The sequence below is a fragment of the Ovis aries genome, chromosome 1 (assembly GCF_016772045.2).
Source record: "Ovis aries strain OAR_USU_Benz2616 breed Rambouillet chromosome 1, ARS-UI_Ramb_v3.0, whole genome shotgun sequence".
NCBI lineage: Eukaryota > Metazoa > Chordata > Mammalia > Artiodactyla > Bovidae > Ovis > Ovis aries.
In genome coordinates, this window is record NC_056054.1 from 264,062,375 (window position 1) to 264,075,269 (window position 12,895).

General features: G+C 55.4%; 1 long non-coding RNA gene across 1 annotated transcript; it reads right to left on the minus strand.

Annotated features, from left to right (window-relative positions):
• Positions 1–10,529: 10,529 nt before the first annotated feature.
• On the minus strand, positions 10,530–12,578 carry LOC114113901 (uncharacterized). Its single transcript, XR_003588671.3, has 2 exons — positions 12,465–12,578; positions 10,530–11,704 (listed from the first exon to the last, which is right to left on the minus strand). It is a non-coding gene; the product is annotated as an uncharacterized LOC114113901 (long non-coding RNA).
• Positions 12,579–12,895: the final 317 nt, after the last annotated feature.

The following is a 12,895-nucleotide window of genomic DNA, read 5'->3' on the forward strand; positions in this document are numbered from 1 at the left end:
ATCATACTGGGCATTAGTCCAGGTTCTAGAAATGATTCAACTGGAATCTGAGCTTTGGGTGCTGACAGTCTAACCCTCCTTGCATTTATTTAGTTTTTGGAGGAGGTTTTCTTTTTAAATTTTTGGCTGCACTGGGTCTTCATTGCTGCGTGCAGGCTTTCTCTAGCTGTGGTGAGCAGGGGCTCCTTTCTGGTTGCGGTGTGCGGGCTGCTCTTTGCAGTGGCGTCTCCTGTTGTGGAGCACGGGCTCTAGGGTGCAGGGACTTCAGTAGTTGCAGCACGCAGGCTCAGTCGCCCCTCGACAGGCGGAGTCTTCCTGGACTAGGAATCAAACCGGAGTCCCCTGCATTGGCTGGCAGAGTCTTAATCACTAGATCAGGAGACGAGTCCCCCTTCTTGCTTTTAAAGCAGCGGTTCCTCATGGAGTCTGAGCCACGTTCATAGAAATCCCATTGGGAAAGGTCCTGGGCCTCTCCCTGTAGGGCGGCCAACTTCTCTGACCCATGTTCAGCCCAGAGCATAAAGTTTCCGGGCTCCCCTGGGCATATCTCAGTCCTCAGGCAGGTGGAGGGTGGGCACCTGGTATTGAGTCCCGAGGCTGCGGACGTGGTCTCTTTCTTGGGGAACACCGACCCCGCTTCTGGCAATGGCCCAGAGCTGGGCCTTCCTTGCTGGCCCTGGGTGGTGGGGCATTTCACGGCCTCTGCAGTTTCCACATGTCATACTGACCTTGCAGTGGAGCGGACAGCAGGTGGGATCCCTGGCATTCACAGAAAGACTTTCATCTCTCAGTTCTGGGCATCAAACTCTCTGAGGGGCTCTGGTTCCCTCAGAAGGTGCTTCCCGATTGTGGACCTGCCTGTCCGTTGACCACCCTCTCAAAGCTGGTTCCTTTCCTCAGCACCGCCCACCCCAACAGAGTGACCAGGAGCACGTCCCTTTGACCCTTGAGGGCAGAGAGAGGACCATCTGCTATCCGTCTGCTTGCTGGTCCCACGGTGCATTCTTCTGGCTTAACCCTCTCCCCGTCCGCTCTGAACCAGACTCTGGCTCCCCTCGGCCCGGTGTATCTGTGCTGTCCCGCCCATCCTCGCGCCTCCCCTGGGGGTGTGATGGGAGCAGGCGGTGACAGCAGCCCCTCTCCAGTGAGCGGCCGCCGTGTGGATCACACTTCTGCGAGAATCACCCCTGGACCCCTGACCGTAGCCACGGCCCCCCGAAGCCAAGGCTGATGCCATTCCCACTTCACAGGGGCGTTTCATAATGCCAGTGGCTCATGCCCACATGGCAGGAAGATGGCTGTGGGGCCGCCGGAGGCCAGACCTGGGTCCCAGCGCTGTGCTGCTCTCGGCTCCAGCCTGGAAATTTGAGGGCTGGGTGCAGCGGGCAGTTGCCGGATGTTGACGCTTGTCCCATAGACACCAAGGCTGACCTTTTCTGCTGCCTACCCCCTGGTGGCTGTGGCACCAAGGTCCAGTGGTCACTGTGGGAACTAGGGTGGGCCAGGGTCTGGCTCACTGTGAGCTGGGCAAGCCTCCTTCTCTGCACTGGGGCCTCTGGGTGTCCCCTCGGGGCTGTGTTGGTGTCCAGGGGGCCAAAGGCCCCCAGCAGCGCACATCCAGCCAGCATTCTCCAGGGGCCCACTGAGACCTGGCCTCTGTCGGGGGTGGGGACAAATTCACCTGTGATAGTGATTGGGCAGCTTCCTTGTGTCACCGTGTCACCTCCAGTTCTCACAGGAGGGCATTGTTCCTGGATGTGGACAGAAGGAGAGAGAGGGCTGAGGCCTGGGAGGAGTGTGAATATGGCCTCGGAGCCTCCACAGGGCTCTCAATCCAACTGGCTTCACAAGGTCCTGAGGCCCTGGTGTTGGTAAGTTTGGGGACCCCTCCATCCTCAGCATCTCCTGGACCTGCCAGTCTTGGGGCCCCAGGCCTGTGAGGAGGGCACAGTGACAGAGGCATGGTACCTCCTGCCCAAACGTCACACGTCAGAATGTCCCCTGCCCATGACCCCACCTAGACATGGCCAGGCTGGTGGGCAGTGGCCCCTCCAGAGGCTGGGCATGATGACTGCCCACTTGGCCCTTCTAAAGTCTGTATGTGACGTGCTGGTGAACAAAGCTGTGCGGGGAGCACTTTCTGGAGAAACCGCATTCCAGGCTGCACGAGTGTTTCCGGTCTGCCTTGCTCCACATCAGGAGCAGCCGAAGTGCAGCCAGCTGCAGGGGCAGCTCTGGGCACTGGGCTACCTTGCTGGCCCTTGTCGCCTATGGCCTCCAGCCTGGGCAGAATCTTTTAGCCACACCCAGACAGTCCCAGGGGGTTCCAGCAGGGCCTCCTGTCCCAGCATGTCCCCAGGGCCCCTGTGGCCAGAGGGGAAGTGTGCTGAGCAGAGGCCTTCAGTGCGACCTTCCCTCTGCACCTACTTCCAGAGAAGCCCTGATTGCAAAGCTGGAGGCCAGCTGCTCTGGGAATTAAACCAAGGTGCTAGTTGTCCCCCCAGGACCCAGGCTCATTGAGAATGAAGTGGTCAAGCTTGAAGCGTCTCCCCTTTGTGTGAGGGCAGGTACAGAGGCAGCTCCCCTGTTCAGCTGAGGAATAGGATGATGACAGCCGCTCTGTGGGTGCCGTGAGTATGACGCAGTGTGTGCTCAGGGCTGGCTTTTTAGAGCATGCAGGTCCACTTTCTCCCTCGCCTGGTGCCAAGGGCCAGCTGGGTGTGCCTCGCAGGTGCACGTCCATACAGTGGGTCCTCTGACAGAGACAGCTCTTGTGGTTTAGAGAGAAGATTGCAGTGACGGATATGCCTGCTGGTCAAGCCAAAAACAATATAAAATGTTTATAGCAACTCTCCGTCCTCCTCAATTCTCTCCCTGGCCCTCTCTCTTAAAAATGTTTAGTAGACTCTTTTCAAGAGTAGTTTTAGATTCGCAACAAAATTGAGTGGAAGGTATGGAGGTTTCCCATAGACCCACCACCCCCACACATGCAAACTTCCCCCAACAGCAACATCCCGCAAGAGTGGTGTGTTTGTCAGCAATGAAGAACCTACATTGATGTATCATTGTCAAAGTCTGTTGTTTCTATTAAGGTTACTCTTGGTGTTGTACATTCTGTGGGTTTGGGCGGTTGTATGTCACTCATCAAGATATCATACAGAGTTGTTGATGCTCATTCTCTCAGTCGTGTCTGACTCTTTGTGACCCCGTGGACTGCAGCACGTCAGGCTTCCCCATCCTTCACTATCTCCTGGAGTGTGCTCAGATTCGTGTCCATTAAATCGGTGATGCTATCTAACCATCTCATCCTCTGCGACCACCTTCTCCTCCCGCCCTCAATCTTGCCCAGCATCAGGGTCTTTTCCAGTGAGCTGGCTCTTCACATCAGGTGGCCAACATATCGGAGCTTCTGCACCAGTCCTTGCTCTAAAAACTCTCTGTACTCTGCCTGCTCAGTTGCCCTTCTTCCTAACAAATTGTTTAGTAGATTGCAGACCTCACGTGCACAGACTGGATGCACTGTGATCTGGGGTTCAGGGCACACTCTCCGCAGTGGTCCCTGCTGAGTGCTCTTTGACTTTAAGACGGTAGCAACAGTATAATGAACACGCTCTCCCACCGGCAGGGCCAGGAACTGGAACTGCCAGTAACCTCTGTTTGCGCCTGCTTGTTCCCACCTCAACTGCTTCCTCCTCCTCAGGAGGTAAACACGATTCTGCACTCCGTGTTCATTTTTTGGTTCGTTTCTGGGACTTGATCTTCCCCACTGGACATTGCATTCCTGAGGTTTGTTTATATTCTGTGAGCAGCTGTCTACTGAAATGTCCCCACTGTAGAATTTCTCACTGCGTACATCACATATTGTCTGTTGTCTTCTCTTGTTGTTGGGCCTTCGGGCTGCTCCAGTGTTCATGCTGACGAATAGGCCTCCTGTACACACCCGGGGGGACCCTCCTGGGAGGAGAGCCGAGAACGGAATCTGGATCGTGGGAACACAGAATTTTAATTTGGCAAGACAGTGCTTAGCTGCTTTGCAAAATGGTTGCGTCAGTTCACACTCTACCAGCAATGTGTAAGCGTTCTGGTGACCCACATCCTCTCTGACATTTGGAATTAACAAATTTTTTGTGTGTGGTGGATCAAAAGTATACAAAATGCCATCTCATTGTGAGCCGTATCCCTTGATGACAGTGGGCATGGCTGGCCTCTCTCCGTGTCTGCTGGCCTCTCTGCTCTCCTTGGAACCCCTGCTCCTGCCTTTTGCCCATTTTCCTGTTGGGTTGCTTGCTTTTGCTTCCTGACACCTAGGAATTCTTTGCAGAGCCTGATACTTGTCTTTGGTTGGTTTTGTGTGTGGTGAATATCACCTCCCAGTTTGTAGCTTGTCTTTTCACCTTCATTAAGGTACATTTTATTGAGTAAATTGTGGCTCGGATGGTAAAGAATCTGCCTGCAATATGGGACACGCAGGTTCGATCCCTGGATTGGGAAGATCCCCTGGAGAATAGGGAATGGCAACCCACTCCAGTATTCTTGCCTGATGAATTCCATGGACAGAGGAGCCTGGTGAGCTACAGTCCATGGGGTTGCAAAGAGTTGGACACGACTAACCAACTAACAGTTTATTGAGTAAAAGTCCTTAATTTTAAAAAAAGATTATTTATCGGTTGCATCGGATCTTAGTTGCGGCATGTGGGATAGTTCACTGTGGCACACAGACTCTCTAGCTGAGGTGTGCAGGCTCAGTTTCTCCATGGCAAGTGGGATCTTAGTTCCCCAACCAGGGATCGAACCTGAGTTCCTTGCGCTGCAAGCTGGATTCTTAACCACTGGACCACTATGGAAATCCCAGTCCTTAATTTTAATATAGTCAAATGCATCAATCTTTTCTTTTATATGGCTAAGGTTTTTGAGTGTCTTATTTAGGAAATGCTTTCCTGTCCTAAGGTCACATAGATATTCACTGGTATTTTCTTCTAAAGTTTTAAACTTTTGCTTTTGATGTTTTGTTTCTTAATCCACTTGGAGATACTTTCTGACAGTAAAGAAAGCATCTAAGTTTTCATCCTGGGGTTTTCCCACCTCCCTTATTGCATAAGTTTCCCCTAGGATCCCTCATGTCATGCCCCTCATTTCTCAAAATCTATCTACAGTTGGGTGTGCTTGTTGATTCTATATCCTGTTCAGTTGCCCAGATTGTCACTTCCTGGGCTGACACCATGCTTCATTCCACCCCCACTTTTTTGGCGGCAGTGTGTGACTTGCAAAATCTTAGTTCCTCGACCAGGGATTGAACCGTGCCCCTGCAGTGGAAGTGTGAAGTCCGAGCTGCTGGGCTGCCAGGGAATTCCCGTACTTCAGCCTTCACTATAGTGTCACAAGTAGCTTTTTAGCTGGTGGGGTGGCCCCACTGCCTTCCTTTTCTTCTTCTTTTAAAGCAGTAGTTTACACAGAGCAAAGTGCATAGACTCCAAATGCACATTTCAGTTAATCTTTATAAGTGTGTGCACTTGGGCCCATCATCAGCGCTGCCCCTCAAGCCTCCGGAAACAGGGGACAAAGCCCCTTCATGGTGTGATCCACAAGTCAGGAGCCCTGGGCAGGGGGTGTGTGCGGGGATGCTGGCCCCAGCTCCATGGTGTCTGTGAGGAGTGGAGGATGAGATGCAGAAAGGCTTGGATGCACTCTGCTGCGCCACCCGTACTCACGTGTTTTGGCTGATGCTGGTTGGGTCTCAGCTGGGCCGCCACTGGAACCCCTCCACACAGCCTCCCCTCCATGTGGCCTCCCCTCCATGTGGCCTCCTCTCCATGTGGTCACTCCTTGGGGTGGTTTGGGCTTCCTCACTGTGTGGCGGTTGTGTTCCCTTCAGACAGTCCAAGCGAGCCAGGCGGAAGTGCACACAGAGCTGCTCCCTGGTCCTCTCTACTGATGGAGGAACCTCAAAGGTTTGCTCATGGTCTGGGGAGTGATCATCTCCCCAGACCATGCTCCCTCCCTGTTCCCTTCTCCAGGGGCTCTTCCCAACCCAGGGATTAAACCCAGGTTTCCCACATTGCAGGCAGATTCTTTACCAGCTGAGCCATGAGGGAAGCTTCTCTATTGATGGAGGAATCACAAAGGTGTGGTCATGGCCTGGGGAGGGATCATCCCCCTCGGGTCGGAACAGGAGCCTCCAGTCCACGTGTGAAAATCTCAGCATTGTTGTTCAGTCGCTCGGTCTTGTCTGACTCTTTATAACCCCATGGGCTGCAGCACGCCAGGCTTCCCTGTCCTTCACTACCTCCCAGAGTTTGCTCAGATTCATGTCCATTGAATCAGTGATGCTATCTAACCTCGTGGGAAGGGAGAAACGGATGGAGCTGTCTTTGTACACTATAACCTGCCACATTTGTGGAACCAGCCCCCAGATGAAGGTGTGAAATATTTCCAGTGACTTGGGGGCGCCAGGGGCCCCTCCCAGTCCATGCCAAGCCCCAAAGATAATGGTTGTCCTGATCCCTATGACACAGAGTTGCTCTGCCCAATCCCGACTATTACCCAAATACAAACAGGGATGTCTCAGTGTCTGCTTTGGGGTCTGGCCTCTCGTGCGCCACCTGGTATCCTGAGAGACTGTCCCACACCAAGGAGTCAGCAGCACGTGCTCTTTCGCGCTGCCGTCCCGTATTGTGTTGTATGGCAGTTTGTCTATCCCACTCCAGACAGACAATTCCATTTAGACCTTTATGAACAATAATGCTGTGAACATTCTCGTACAGGTTCTTGGTGTATGCAGCCTCTCACTTCTGTTGGGTGTACACCAGGGGGGGCACCCTGGCTCAGAGGATGTTTGAGCATTTAGCTTCGATACACACTGGCAAGCAGTTTTCTAAAGCGACTGTAGACCTTACTCGTCAGCAGTGTTAGGAAGTGCAAGTCTCCACAGCCTGAGATGTTCAGCCGTTCAGGTGAGGAAAGGGGTATGGAGCCTCCTCACTCTGGTCTTAACCGGCCTGTCCCTGGTGACTGATGGTGCTGACACCCTTTCACATTTATTGGCTATCTGGGTAACCTTTAAAGGTGTCTTTTCAAATCATTCATTCATTTATTTAAAACTGGGTAATCAAACCTGTGTCCATTAACAGACGAATGGACGAAGATGTGGTATATTATCCACAGTGGAATACTACTCAAAAGATGACATTTTGCAAAAACATGAAGGCAGTTGGAGGGTTTATGCTTAGTGAAATAAGTCAGACAAAGACAAAAATACTGTGTTATCACTTATATGTGGAATCTAAAAAATAAAACAAACCAGTGGATATAACAAAACAGAAACAGAGTCACAGACACAGAGAACAAACTAGTGGTTACTCGTGGGGGAGGGGAGGGGGAGGGGAGGGATGGCATGGGGATTAAAGGCACAGACTCGTAGGCATGAAACATGCCACAAGAATATACTATACAGTACGGGGAGAAATCCAATAGTCTATAATAACTATAAATCCCACACGGATGTGGGAGCTGGTCCATAAAGAAGGCTGAGCAACAAAGAATTGGTGCTTTTGAACGTAGTGTTGGAGAAGACTCTTGAGAGTCCCTTGGACTGCAAGGAGATCCAACCAGTCCGTTCTAAAGGAGATCAGCCCTGGGTGTTCATTGGAAGGACTGATGCTAAAGCTGAAACTCCAATACTTTGGCCACCTGATGGGAAGAACTGACTCATTGGAAAAGACCCTAATGTTGGGAAAGATTGAAGGCAGGAAAAGGGGATGACAGGATGAGATGGTTGGATGGCATCACTGACTCAATGGACGTGAGTTTGAGCAAGCTCTGGGAGTTGGTGGTGGACAGGGAAGCCTGGCGTGCTGCAGTCAATAGGGTTGCAAAGAGCCAGACGTGACTGAGCGACTGAACTGAATTGAGCTGAACACTTACACTAGCAGCAAGAAGTTATCATGGCAAAAGGCTATGACACATCAGAGTCAGCCAAAAGAAGCCTGGCATCAGGCATGGCCTGAGAGGGTCTCCCAAGGGGAACGCCCCCCCACCATCCGCTGTCCTGAGCGGCTGACCCTCCCAGCACACCCACGTGAGGCCTGACTCTGGGTGGCCAATCAGGGAGGTTCACTGAGCATCAGGCCCCGTTGGCCCTGGGATTAGACTGATCCAATCATCACCCACGTGGTGGAACCCATCTCCAGCCCCCTCCTCTTTCCAGAGGTCCAGCTGATAACACTGCCCTTCTCCAGGGCTCCGACTGGTAAGTCCCTATTCCAAGCCCATGGTTGGCGTTTCCCGTGTGACCAGCCCCACTCAGAGTTGCCGCATTAGCACAAACCATCAGACACGATTAGCACCCAGCTCTGAAGGATGCTTGGACTCAGCTAATGGGAACTTCTCAGCCTTTCTGCCTCCCTCAGAGGCTCAGGTGTCCCCCTCTCAAACCCTGCCCCAAGGGCAGAGAACACTGTCGGCCAAGGGGTGGGGGCCTGCTGGCGGGGACGTCCACCCTGGTCCTGGCAGTGTCCTTCCCTGGATCAGTGGCATCAATGGACCGTGCTTCCTTACCCTGAGGTGGCTGCGTGAGTCGTTGAGCAGGCCCTTAGGTATGGGGAGTGGGGATATGATGGGCTGGAACCAGCCTCATTAACCTAAGCTGTTCTTCCTCTTCACTTGATTTCGGCTTGTCTGCTCCCCGTGCCCGTGGGGGAGAGGAGCTGCTCACAGGCATCCCCCGCCCCAGCTGGTGGCCACAGACACCCTGCTGTTCCCCACTGGGGTCTGCTGTGCAGCAACCGTAGCTTCACTCCAGGCTGGCCCTGCCTCCTTCGCCGGGGGTTGTGTCTCTCACACCTTATCTGCCTGGACCTCTGGACCCAGGTCATGCTTCCAGGAGGGAGAGGCCCCCAGGCAATGGGGACAATGGCCAACCTGGGCTCAGGTACCCAGCAGAAGCATGGGTTGGGGCTGCCGTCCCTACACAGGCACTGACCCCTGTTGCCCAGATGGCAGATAGCCCTCGGGTTGGCTCTAGATCCTGTGGCTGAGTGGAAAGGACTGAAGGTGTCCTCTTCAGTGTAGACAGTGAGCAGTGGTCAGAGTTGATGGGAGTGGGTCTGTGTGGGGACTGGCACAGGAGCGGTGCTAGGCCCTAGGTCCCCTCCCAGTGACTGCACTGGCCTCGCTGCTCCCAGGAACCTGGCCAGCTGGCCATTAGGGGGTGGAAATTCTCCCTGTGGGAGTTTTGAAAAAGCTGGCAATTCTTTTAAGAAAAGCCCAAGAAAAGCTTGTTGGCAGAGGAAGGTGGGAGAGTTTTCATTTTATGGCCAGCTCTGTGATGCCGGTGGGCACCAGGGGGCTATGCCCAGAGAGGCTTTGACTTTGGCCTCAAAGGAAGTGGGGCCTAGCCACCCACAGCTGTCCCTGGAGCCAGGCAGCCAGAGGGCCAGGCGGGCTGCAGAATGGCCTTGTCTCTGGGGAGAAGCCTGGCGGACATACGCCCCTCCAGCAATGCAGGCACCGCATACTGAGCCACACACTCACGCACAGACGCTGCCACGTAAGCACCACGCACACCCCCACACACCCACATTTCAGACCCACTCCAGCCCTGCTGGGGCTGCAGCCAGAGCGCGAGTGATGCAGACATGGGGGCACAGCCCTCGGAAGTGCCAGATGGAGAGGGGCTTCTCCTCTCAGGAGGTTTGCCCTTCGTTCCAACCTGAGGCTCGTGCAGGAGCCAGGTGCCCGGTGCTCCCGGCTGGAGGGCGACCAGTCGGTGCGCGTGCGGGTCCTGTCTTGTCGTCGGCTTCACCAAGGCCTCCTGTGCCCTGAGAGCCAAGGCCAGCTGGCAGCTGGCGGGAGGAGGTGGGAGGGAGGTCTCACGTCCGCACAGGTTAGGGTGGGGCGTCTGGAGCGTTCCAGGCTCCTGCAGCTCCCAACTTCTGGGCTCTAAGCTCGGGCTGCCGGGGTGTGGCTGGAAACCTCGCCTTGTGCTCCAGCCCTGGCCTGCTCCAGGTGTCGGGGCTCCTCAGGCAAACAGTGGGCCCCCCACCTGCCCAGCCCCAGGCACCCTGTGGACTATAGCCGGACCCTCAGATGGCTACTACCCCAGAAGTCTTGCACGTCCATCCAGGAAGCCCCTGCCCCAACCCGTGTCAGTATCCGGGGGCCTTTCTCCTCCTGCCTGACTCACCCACTTGACTTCTGTTTATTATTATTTTAAAAAGTACTTCTTTCCAACAGCTCTCCCGCACTGGAAGGAGTTTTATTTAAACTCTTGAAATATATTTACTTTTGGCCTCACTTCTGGTGGAGATGGCTTCACGTGGAAACTGAGATCTGGAGCTCTGAGGGCTGTGGCACGCCCATCTCAGGGTGCGCGGGGTGATGACCGCCCGAGAGGGGTGGTCAGGAGGCTGAGCCCCAATACCGGTCCATCTGCTCAGAGGAGAGCCTTTGAGCCATGTCTGTGAAGCCCACCAAGTGTAGGGCCATGGGCACGTGGAGGACAGATGTTCAGATTAAGTGACTCAGAGCCCACAGCCTAGAAAAGCACCTTTTTAAGGACACGAGACAGAAGGTTATGGCTCTTCCACAGGAAGGACACTCTGAAGCAGGCCTGTCTAGCTTGGTGCAGGCTTTGTGCAGGCTTCAGTGCCGTGGGGCTGCGTCTTGTCCTCCCACCCTCGGACGCCGTGAGATGGCTCTGTGGCTCCAACCAGTAGAAGTCTGGGCACACATAGCTGGGCCTCCAGGTGGCTTGAGCCAGCCGCCACAGAACCCTCCTCACCTGGTGCCCTCTTTCCTTTGCCAGTTCCACGCGCCCTGGGTTCTCGGCCTGTTCATTCGAGGCCTGCGGTCACGTGAAGACAACGAGGGCTGGATCTGCCCTTTGAACCCTTCAGATGATCACTCCAGTCTCCTGGGGCTCTCTGGTCCACCTGAGACCTGAGTGAATGCGCAGTGTCCTGGGGAGATTTCAAGGCCTGGGAGGCATGTCTCCCCTCTCCTCCCATCATTCCCCCTCCCTCACTCCCTCCAGGTGGCTGCAGACAGAAAGTGTTTGGTGCAAGGGCAAGGAGTAGATTGTACATAAAGCCCTAAGAGAGGTGTTTATAGGTCACTACTTCCTGCTTGCCGCTTTGTGAGGATTCCTTACTTCTGTTCATGGCATCTCGGAAGGACAGTGGAACCATCCCATTCTGCAGGTGCAGAAACTGAGGCCCTGAGCACCTTGGAGTCATGGCTGGTGAGAAAGGGAAAACGTCTTGAGAGTTCGATATCTGGCAGGTGACAGGGGCTGACACAGAGGGCACCCTGTCCCTGAAGGAGGCACCGAGGTGTGGGTCCCCTGTGGCCCTGAGAACCACCCCCCTCTCCGCCAATGTATCCAGGGCCCCGCATATGCTTCTGCAGAGCTGTTTCAACACAAGACTCCCCTCCTCCACTGTGAGTTCTATATCCCAGTTCAGAGGCCTGTCCCCCAGCCAGCAAGGCTGGCCACATGCGTCCCACAGGAAGCTGATCCCCGTCATCGCCCAGTGGCCCGGGCATTCCAGGGGCCCCCGGGGATGCTGCCCTGGGTCTCCGAGGCAGGCTGTCTTTGCACAAGCGCTTGGAGGCCTTCTCTCGTACGTGACTGCCCGCGTGTGCACAGGCCTGGCCGTGTGTGGGCGTGTGCCCGGGGATCAGCAGCAACGTTGTGCGGACTTGTCGTCTGAAAGAAGCCAGCAGGCAGAGACGTCAGAGCCGCGGCAGCGCCTGCCTGGTTGGGGCTGAACAATGATGCTTTTTATAGCCCAACAACCTGTGAGTGGCAGGAGCTGGGAGCGGCAGTAACGTGCCATCCCCCTGCCGTCGTGGGAGAGACGCCGGGGCAGAGGGTGCTGACGTCTGCAGGCCTCCCTCCCCGGAGCCTGGGGTCCTGGTGGTGGGGGAGGCGGGTGGAGGAGCTGCTTTCAGGAGCCCCGTCACTCTGCCGTCAGATTCTCAGCTGCTCGGCTAATTTTCAGGCCTGACAGCTGGGGACGCTGGGAGCTTCAGGACACGAGGCAAATTAGTGCCAAGGGTGCCGTTTGCCTCCATTTCCCTCCCTGAGTGGACTCATTAGGAAGTGAATTTGGCCTTGTCGGTGGGGAAATGAAAACCAAGCAGGAACCACGGGACTTGGGGGGCCTCACTGCATAACATGGGGGGGTCCCCAGTCAGAGACAGCCTGTGGGGAGAAAACGGCTGAGGGCTGGAGTTCATCAGAGCCCCTAGCGCACGTGGTCCACTTGGGGCCTCCTGGGGGATGTTGGCGGGGGAACGCTGCATGGTGGACACAGGCTCTCCTGGGAGGTGCCCAGGCAGCGGCAGCGGCAGAGCTGAGTCCCTGTTCTCAGTCAGGCCGGCCTCCACACTCACTCAGGGCAGGCGGGTCTGGCATCAGCAGGAAGAACCTCCCTCCAGGTGCCTATTTGGGGCAGTCCTCTTACCTGGTTCTGGTTTGGACTCAGAGCCACAGGTGCACTGAGTCATCCGCATGATGGACTTGGGGCTCTGACCACACGCAGGCCTCCCTCTCCCCAGCAGTCTCTGCCTCCTGGAACCCTTCCCATGCGCCCAGCTGGCACCTGGCCCCAGAGCTGGGGAGGGCGGCACGCCCTTGGCTGCTCCCACGGGTCAGTGGACATGAATGCCCCTTGATGTCATCGTTTCCCCTTTCACATCACCTGCCAGGGCGCGGTCACGCTGGCGACACAGTGGGCTCCGTATGGCTGGAGTGTACCCCTCTCCCCACACGCCTGCCAGAGTGCCTCTGCTGGCCCCACTGGGGACACTGGGCTCTCTGGGCCCCACTCTGGCAGCTGGGAGCCTCTCTTCAGTGCCCCTTGGACATGCCCATGGCCTGCCACCTGAGGGGTCC